This window comes from Carlito syrichta, unplaced genomic scaffold (genome assembly GCF_000164805.1).
Source record: "Carlito syrichta isolate Samal-C Ts95f unplaced genomic scaffold, Tarsius_syrichta-2.0.1 Scaffold104742, whole genome shotgun sequence".
Classification (NCBI taxonomy): Eukaryota; Metazoa; Chordata; class Mammalia; order Primates; family Tarsiidae; genus Carlito; species Carlito syrichta.
Genome location: NW_007048838.1, coordinates 690836 through 699323, shown reverse-complemented (window position 1 = coordinate 699323; position 8488 = coordinate 690836).

Sequence of the window (8488 nt, the reverse complement as noted above, 5' to 3'; positions counted from 1 at the left end):
CTTTTAGTTAAGTATTAAAGCCTCTAGTTTGTCAAGGGGTTAACTTCAAATGGCTTATAAACAGATTTAAATAGAGTCTTGCTTTCTTTTGGAGTGAGATGGAGCTGGAAAGGGAGACTATGTTTAAAGTCAGACCAATGACAAATATAGTTCTCCTAGACTTATGGCAGGATAAGAAATTTTTTTTAAAAACTCTCCTTAGGTCTGAAGGAATTAATGTTAGGCTTGGGTTGGATGGGGAAAGTAATTACAAATAATCATTAGTTGAACCATAATTTTATTTAAGCTTGCCTATATTCTTTTAAAATTTTTATTTTTATAATTAATAAGTATTGCTAGGCATGGTGCTTCACGCCTGTAATCCCAGCACTTTAGGAGGCTGAGGCAAGAGGATAGCTTGAACACAGGAGTTTGAGACCAGCCTAGATAGACAACATAGTGAGACCTTGTCTCTACAAAAATTTTTTTAAAAATTAGCTGGGTGTGGTGGCATGCCCAAAATCGCAGTTATTTTGGAGACTGAAGTGGAAGGATCACTACAGCTGGTCAAGACTGTAGTAAGCCATGATCAAGCCACTGCACTCCAGCCTGGACAACAGAGTACGTCCCCAACTAAAAGAAAAAAAAATTAGTAAGTGTGCCTCATAGTTTTGTTTTAATCACATATCATGGAAAGTTTAAAACAACACATACAAGAGTAGGTAAAGTAGTGTAGTGAACCACCATGTAGCTGTCACCTCGTTTCATCGGTTATTCATTCAAGGCCAATTTCATTTAATCTAAACTACCACCCACGTCCCCCAGCTTGCATATTATTTTGAAGCAAATCTCAGCATATCATTTTATCCATAAACATTTCAGTATACTTGAGATAATGGCCTTTTTAAAAAGACTAAAAACTATTATGCCTTAACAAAAATTAGTAAAAATAATTTCTTAATATCAAATTTTAATTCTATCATAAATATCATTAAAATTGTTAAATAGTTCTAGCCAGGATCTAAATAAGGACCACACATTGCAATTCATGGATACATCTTTAAAAAAATCTTTTAGTTTTTAAAAAAATCCTGAATTTTTACATCTTAAATTCATGAATTTCTTCTCCATCACATTTTTAAAATTCCTCTTTTTGGTTTGCTTGTCACCTAGGAGTTTCCCACCATCTAGATTTTGCTGATTGCATCCTTGACATGCAATTTAACATGTTCTTTTCTCCTTCATATTTTCTATAAATTGGTAATCACATCTAAGGGCTTGATCAGACTCAGGTTATTTTTCTTTTTTTTTAGTAGACTATGAAGTGGTAGTCTTTTATCAGGAGACATACTATGGCTGGGTTTCTCTTTCTGTGGTTTAGTAGTCACTGATGTTATGTATTGTTTTTAAAAATTTTACCACAGTCTGCACTGTTCAGTATTGTAGGCACTGGCCACGTGTGGCTATTGAACATTAAGATGGGGCTAGTTTGAATTGAGGTGTGCTGTAAACGTTAAAGTACACATTGGATTTCAACTACTTAGTACAGAAAAAAATAATGTAAAATCTCTTGTTTATAATGCTAACATGTCTTAAATGATAATGTTTTGAATACATAGGATTAAATAAAACATTAAAATTAATTTCATTGTTTCTTTTTAAATATGAGATTTTAAATCACATAATGGCTTACATTATAATTCTATTGAACAGTGCTGCTGTAAGACATTAACTAGAAAATGTTAGACCCCTGTTCCATTCTTACCTCTCCACAGGCAACCACGTAACTTTTTGTCATTTCTCTGTTCACATCCACATTTTCAAGTAAGAAGCTTTTAATTATAGCATTTATTTGAGCACTTACTATGTGTTAAGTATGTTCCAAGCTCTCTGCTTTTTCTTTTTTTAATGAAGTCAATTCTCAGAGCCACCTCATTTCGAAGGAGCAGAAATATTAAGTAATTTACCCAGTCACGAATAAAGTAAGTGATTAGATTGTAATTCTTTTTTTATTTTTTGAGTTGGAGTCTCAGTCACCCAGGCCAGAGTACAGAGGCATGCTCACAGCCATCCAGCCTTAAACCTGCTGGGCTCAAGGTGATCCTTCCGCCTCAGTCTTCCAAGTAGCTGGAACCACAGGCAAGCACCACCATACCCGGCTAATTTTTTGATTTATTGTAGAGATGAGGTCTTGCCAAGTTGGCCAGGCTGGTCTTACCTGTTACCTCAAACCCCTGGCCTCAAGTAATCCTCTTGCCACTGCCTACCAAAGTGCTAGAGTTACAGGCATTAGCCAGCACACCCAGCAGATTGTAATTCTTTTTTTTCTTTTTTTTTTTTTTTTTTGAGTTAGAGTCTCACTCCATCGTCCAGGCTGGAGTGCAGTGGCACTCTCACAGACACCCAGCATCGACCTGCTGGGCTCTGGCGATCCATCCACTTCAGCCTTCCAAGTAGCTGTAACTATACAGGCGCCCACTACCATGCCTGGCTAATTTTTTTATTTTATTGTAGAGACAAGGTCTTGCCAAGTTGCCCGGGCTGGTCTCAAATCTGCAGTATCAGGCAATCCACTCGCCTCAGCCTCCCAAAGTGCTGGGATTACAGGCTGAACCACCAAGCCCTGCCAGATTGCAATTCTTAATTCATGGACATCTCACCTCCAAATACTTGTACTTTCACCCTTTGCACTCAGATGCCCCCTCTGGGGGACATTGAAAAATTTAGCAAACCACTCGAATGTCCCCTCTCAGGGAACATGAGATTGCTGGAGATTATACAGGACAAACTTAAACCACTGCAAATTTTTCAGAAATGTATGTTTCCTTGAAGTTTTCCATTCAAATTGCATGAAAAGCAAAAAATCAGCTGGCATCACATAAAAAGAATTTGTGAAGTGTATTCACAGAATTTTGTAACAGAAGGTGGTGTATAAGGCAGCTGTGGGTATACCCTTTGTATCATATGGCATAACTTGAAGATAAATAAGCTACTATAGTTATTGTAGCCTTTAAAAAGAAAGACTTTCAAAGTTGAAGGCAGATCGTATTGAAGTATTGAGTGGCACAGATTGAATATATCTATCTGCACTAAGTTGGAAAAGTAAAATTTTTTTGATAAATTTCATTTTGTGGTTTTGTAACTTATAATTAGAAATGTCTTATCCATTTATTTAGTTTGCAGAACAATGGCAAAATGAAAAGACAAAAGTGAGAGTTATAAGCAGCAGCAAAGATGAGTTAGATTTAGACCTTTATACAGATTAGAAAAAATAAACATTGGTGTGGAAGGAAGTGATAGTAGTGATAGTGATATCCCACCAAGAAGAAAACAGGAGAATGTAATAGAGAGTGATAGCAATAAAAGTGTTAGTAGTTTTGAAGAAGCAGAAGACAAAGTATCATCAAGTGAAGAATGGAAATATGTTACACAAAAAGACGATCCTCCAATGAGAATAAGTTTTGTACATCCTCAAACAACAGGAATACCACAAATAGCAAGTAATATAGAAGAACTGATTGACTATTTTACTCTATATTTTACAGATGAATTAGTGCATAGTATAATAAAAGAAATCATTATGGGGATGAAAAAATAAGGAAAAAGTAGCTATCACACAAATCGATGGCATCAGTGGCATGATGTTGACCAACAGGAATTTTTAACTTCTGTCACAGTTATCCTAAATATGAAAATAATTCAAGTACTAAATTTGCAAGAGTACTGGTCAACTGCTTTCAATAGTAAAATTTTTTTCAGAAACATTCCGTAGAGAAAGTTTTATGCAAATCTCCTGGATGCTTCATTTAAAGATACCTGCTTCAATGGGACAATCAGAACTCAAAAGACCAATAATTATTTGGAATACATCAATTCAAAATTTTGATTTTTTGTCATAAATAAGTTCCTCGATGTCCAAAATTCCATTATAAGCCAAATATTGTTACAATAAAATAATTGGTTCCAATGCTATACTATAATACGAAGGGATTCATTTTTCACTACTTCATTAAAAAGTGCAGTCGAGTTGCTGGTCGGTGATCTGCGAGATGTCTCTGAGTGCAAAGAGCTAACATTGCCTCCTCTGCTTAGGTTCCCCTTTTTCTTTTGATTTTTTTTTCAATGATAAATTCCTAATTCTCTATTATGAAAGATTAAGATTTTGCTTTTTTACATGTCTCCCGCTATTTCCCCCTTTATCCAACTTGTTCTTACACTGGGACTTCTATCATCATTTAATTGTACAATTTTTGTTAAATTCATGTTCAAAATATATTAAGTGTACGTAGATAATGGCTTCTCTATTATGATGACATTTTCTTTCTTTTAGAATATTTTGTGTTTCTGGAAGTAGTAATTATCTTAGTTGTAATTTGCTGAATTTGATTTGTGTCCTCTATTAATTTACCACCAGAATCATTTGTCACTATTTATTTATTCTCCAAGTCAATCCAAGGGAGACATTTTTCCTGAAGTCCTACATTCTCTAGTCTGGACTGACTGCCTCTGCCAAGTAGCACACTTGTCATCATGGAATTGCTCATATTGGGACTTCTCTTTGTTTTTTCTTGTATAAGTATCTGAGATATGAGGAATCCCAAGTCTTCTAAGTAGCACCTTGTTCTTGTTTGCAAGTGCAGTGTGTCATTATTCTAAGGGTATTACTTTGGTTTTTTTTGATTTAAAAATTTTCTTCCCTGCATAAACACTACAGGTTGAGCATCCCTAATCTGAAATCTGAAACATTCCAAAATCTAGTACTTTTTGAGTGCCAACATGATCTCGTGATAGGTCACAGTCAAAATTTGTTTCACACACACAATTATTAAACTTATTTTGTAAAATTAGCATCAGGCCGAGTGTAAAACTATACATTAAATATAAACAAATTTGCCGATTAGGCTTGACTCCCATCCCCAAGATATCTCATTATATTAATATGTGAAGATATTCTGAAATCAGAGACATTTCCAGTCTCAATCTTGTCAGAGATACTCAACCTGTATTTCCTTGAAGTTCCTTTTTTCTATTTGGTTTCACCAGTCTTTTAAGTTAGAATAATTGCCTTGATTGTCTCAGGAGCCTTCATATTTGAGAGGCATAGAGAAAGCTAACTGGAAAGTCTCCCTCTGTGCTTGGGTAGGCCTTTTCAGTGGTGAGCTAGGATAAGGGAACAACAAAGCATTTTCAATGGTTGTCCTCCCATCCCCAACATCATTTTCTGAAGATTTTGTGTGGGGGTGGATCAGTTTTTCCAGAGAGGAATCTACCTCACGTGGTAGGACCTGGGCTGTCAGAGTTCTTAGTGACAAGTCAGGGCGGAGCGCTAGGCATCTCATTATTCAGTATTCACAGATTCACTTGATCTTGTTTTCAATAAGTTGTCCATACTGCCATTCCTAGCCCTAGATGAGTAGCTAGAATTTTCACCTGCCTTCTTGACTCATTAATGTTAAATGAATGCAAACAGCAACCCAAAATATCAGCTGCCTATAAACAGGTACCATATTGCACAGATATACACAGTAATAATATAACAGTAACAGCAGCAATTATTAAATATTTGGTATGTATTATTTAATCTTAAAAAATTACTATGATGTGGGAACAGTTATTAACAACCACATTCCATTATATCTTATTAAAATTTCTATTCTTTCCCTTGCTCCCAGATAAATTTTTCTTTAATAATAACAAAGTTGGCCAGGCACAGTGGCTTATGCCTATAATCCCAGCACTTTGGGAGGCAGAGGCAAGAGGATTGCCTGAGCACAGGGGTTTGAGACCAGCCTGGGCAACTTGGCAAGACCTTGCCTCTACAATAAATTTTTAAAAATTAGCCAGGTGTGGTGATGCACACCTGTAGTTCCAGCTACTTGGCAGGCTGAGGCAGAAAGATCATCTGAGTCCAGCAGGTTGAGGCTATGGTAGCCATGAGCATGCGACTGCGCTCCAGCCTGAGTGACAGAGTGAGGCTCTCACTCAAAAACAAAAACAAGAAAAGTTTCTCATAGATTAGCTGCTGGCCCTACCACTATCAAGTATTTCTGTGGCATATACGTATTAGATAGCAAAAAGGCACATTACAGAATCCAAGAAACCCCACTGAAATCACAAGGCAGGTAAGAAAGATGATGTGAATGAAAGAACCTTGAGACATTCTGATTAATTCAGAACTCTGAGGTTGTCCACTGTTGCCAACTTTTCCGGGACATCTTCCTTCTATTCCATTATGAAAGTGATGTAGAGTACTATAGTTATCTAAAAATATAATTTGACTTTTCTCATATGTACCTAAAACTTTTGATCTACCCTTGAATTATCAAAGTAAAAGTTATATTTTCCCATGATTTAAATAAACAGCCATTTATTAAATGATGTCTTAAATCATATGCTACATTTTTGCATTTTGGGGCCTCTGATACTACAGAACTTAGTAATGGTTTTACACTTAAGAGTTTTGTCAACCAGGCATGGGGGCACATGCCTGTATTCCTACCCACTAGGGGTGGAGGGAGTAAGTAGGAGAAGCTGAGGAAAGAGGATCGCTTGAGCCCAGGAGGGTGAGACTGTAGTGGGCTATGATTGTGCCACTGTGCTACAACCTGAGCAACACAGTGAGACCCTGTCTCTTAAAAAGTTTTATTGTGAGTGAGTCTCCAACTCAAAAAAAAAAAGTTTTATTGTACAAGTCAATGCAGCTTAAGAAATACATAGACCAATGGTACAGGACAGAGAATCCAGAAATAAAACCACAGACCTTCAACAACTCATCTTTGACAAAGTTGACAAAAACAAATAGTGAGAGGAAACTATATTTGGCAAACAGTGCTGAGAAAACTGGCTCTTACATGCAGAGGAATGAAACTGCATCCCTAGCTATAACCATAGGCAAAAATTAACTCAAAATGGATCAAGGACTTAAATGTAAAACTTCAAACTATAAGACTCTCTGAAGAAAACTTAGGGAACACCCTCCTGGATATTGAAGTAGGCAAGAATTCATGGCCAAGTTCTCAAAACCAAATGCAGCAAAAGCTAAAATTGACAGGTGGGAACTTATCAAGCTAAAAAACGTATGCACAGCAAAAGAAACCATCAAGAGAGCAAAGAGACAGATAATCAACAATCGGAAAAAATATTTGCAAGCTATGCATCCAGTAAAAACCTGACATCCAGGATCTATAAGGAACTCAGATTGATAGGGGAAAAAAAGAACTCCACTAAAAAATGGGCAAAGGACATGAACAGACACTTTTTAAAGGAAGACATTCAAGCAGCCAACAAACATGAAAAAATGCTCAGCTTCACTAATCACCAGAGAAATGCAAATCAAAACTATAATGTGGACACTACCTCACACTAGTTGGGATAGTTATCATTAAAAACTCAAAAAACAACAGGTGTTGGTGAGACTGTAGAGAAAAGGGAATGCTTCTACACTATTTGCAATGTAAGCTAGTTCAACCTTTGAGGAAAGCAACGTGGCATTTTCTTGAAGTAAAAGTTGAGTTTCCATCTGATCTAGCAATCTCACTTCTGGGAATATACCCAGAGGAAGATGAATCACTCTTCAAAAAAAAAGACAACACACATATTCATTGCAGCACTATTCACAATAGCAAAAACATGGAACCAATCCAGATGCCCATCGAAAGTGGACTGGATAAAGAAAAGGTAGTACATATATATGATGAAATGCTATGCAATCACAAAGAACAAAATCATGTCTTTGGCAGCAATTTCGATGCAGCTGGAGGCCATCATTTTAAGTGAACTATCACAGAAACAAAAACCTGAATACCATACATTCTCACTCATAAGCAGGCCCTAATCATTGGGTGGAGGACATGAAGGTGGGAACAACAAATGCTGAACACTGCTAATGGAGGGACAGGGGGAGGGATGGAGAGGAGATAAGGGCCACACAACCACTTACTGGGTACCATGTCCACTGCCAAGGGGAGAGAAGGCTCGCAAGATGCCCAGATGTCACCTGTGCACAATTTACTTATGTAGCAAATCCTCACATGTATCCCACAACCTCTAAAATAAAAAATATATATATTTTTAAAAATATATAATGTGGCCGGTTGCGGTGGCTCACACCTACAATCCCAGCAAGGGTAATTTGGCAAGAGCTCATCTCTACAATAAATCAAGAAAAATTATCCGGGCGTGATGGTGCGTGCGTAGTTCCAGCTATTTGGAAGGCTGAGGTGGGAGGATTGCCTGAGCCCAGCAGGTCAAGGCTGCGGTGGCCGAGATCGTGCCACTGCACTTCAGCCTGGGTGACAGAGTGGGACTGCAACTCGGAAAAGAAAAAGAAAGAAATGTAATATGCTTGTTTTTATTTCAGAATAACTGACAATGAAAATTGTCATTATAAGTCTGATCTAATATAGAAAATACATTATTCCAATTAACTTTTTTCAAAAATTTAAAAACGGATAAATCATTGGGTAAATAGTATACATTGTTAATCTTCTTTTTTTTTTTTTTTTTTTTG